The sequence below is a fragment of the Fukomys damarensis genome, unplaced genomic scaffold (assembly GCF_012274545.1).
Source record: "Fukomys damarensis isolate Sample0158 unplaced genomic scaffold, DMR_v1.0_HiC HiC_scaffold_12, whole genome shotgun sequence".
Classification (NCBI taxonomy): domain Eukaryota; kingdom Metazoa; phylum Chordata; class Mammalia; order Rodentia; family Bathyergidae; genus Fukomys; species Fukomys damarensis.
The window spans coordinates 27690170-27691907 of record NW_022900924.1 but is presented as its reverse complement, the minus strand read 5'-3'; positions in this window follow the sequence as shown (position 1 = coordinate 27691907).

Genomic DNA, 1738 nt, shown 5'->3' with positions numbered 1-1738 from the left:
TAAAAAAGAAAGAAAAGGAAAGAAAAAGAAAATATATAAGGCACTCTGTGCAATTCTCTATTAAGTGTACAAATCAGTGAATTTTATTACATGGACATAGCTACAGTCTTATTACTAATTCTAGAAAATGTCTTTCTCTAGAGAGAAATGTCCTCCCATTACCAGTCCTCCCATTGCTCTCAAAACGCTTAGCAACCACTAATCTATATTGTCTCTGATATTGGCTATTCTGGACCTTGTCTCAAGATGGAATGTTAGGATATGTGCTTTTATTTTATGAGCTCTTTAGACTCAGTATCAGTTAGCAGGTTTCAGTTATGTTACAGAATACTAACTTCTGTGACAGTATAAAAATGTGAGACATGCCCCTTTTGTTCAGTTTCACAAAGGGTGTCTTTCCAACCTGTGACTGCACTGACATTTAGGGATCAGTAGAAGAGAGGCCTTCTACATGGAATCCAGTACTATCGGGTTACAGTGTGTCCACACAGGCTCAGACCTTGGTGGCCTTCGATAGGATGTTGGAGAGCACCTGCTCCCAAACCGCTTTAGTTTCATTCTCCACCCCACATCCAAGGAGTTACATACATCCACTACAAGCCCTTGTGAGACACACAATCCTTATACCCTTCTTTCTAGGTCTCTAATTAGGACTGAGGCCTTTGCTCCTCTTTCTACAGGACTCATCATTCCTGACTCAAGCACAGCCCTCTGAAAGTTTTGTGCTTTCCTTAATACCCTGATCTGACATTCTCTTGGGAATATTTTGCTCACTGGGTTCCATCTTCCAGTGGGTGGACAGCTTGACCAAGTGGACACTGGGTGGTGACTAGACTTGGTGTTTATCAGTAGCCTGACAGCCACTGGCTACCCTTGGGTTCTTCCTTCAGGGGATTTAAACTTTGCCCAGAGGGCCCGTTTGCTGCACCAAGGCTATGAGCAGTGCTAAGATCAGGAAGCAGCCCTTTTTATTCTGAAGATCTTCTTACTGGATTTCATCCATGGACTTCTCCTTCAAGTCACCTTGCTATAGTCGTGTTTTTGTTCACTCGCCACATCCAAGTACCTGGGAACCTTGGTGAGTGACTTCTGAGTGTCTTGTGAGCATTGTTTCCTCTAGCCCACTATGATGGTCTCTGCATTAAGTTACTTACAAACAAAGTACTTTGAAGCATATTCCTGATAAGACATAAGCTATGTATATAAAGTACTGTAAAAAAATCAAATTTTGTCTGTAGATAATTATTAATAATAGTCATTTTGGTTTATGAAACAAAATTTATTTTTGGATCAAAAAGTAAGTAATATTATTTTTCTTAAGAGCCAAGATTCTTAAGATAAAGTAGCTACAAATATAAATATAAAAAATAAATATATTTTGGTGCATTGATATTTCTAAAGTATTTCTTATTTTTATTTATTAAAAGTCCATAAAAATCATAGAAATTTAGTAGAAGTTATGTATATCAGCCTTGCAGATAACAAGTGCTGGCAAAGATGTAGAGAAAAGGGAAAACTTAACATACTTTAGGTGGGAATGTAAGTTAGTATTCTGGAAAACATTGTGAAGGTTTCTCAAAATACTACAAACAGAAAAATCACCAAGACCTGTCATGTAAAGGTACCAGATTCCAATGATGAATGTAACTGTAGTGTATACCTAAAAAGTACCAATAAACTCAATGAGAAAAAAAAAAAGATGTAGCAATCCTCCTTCTAGGTAAAAAAAAAAAAAAAA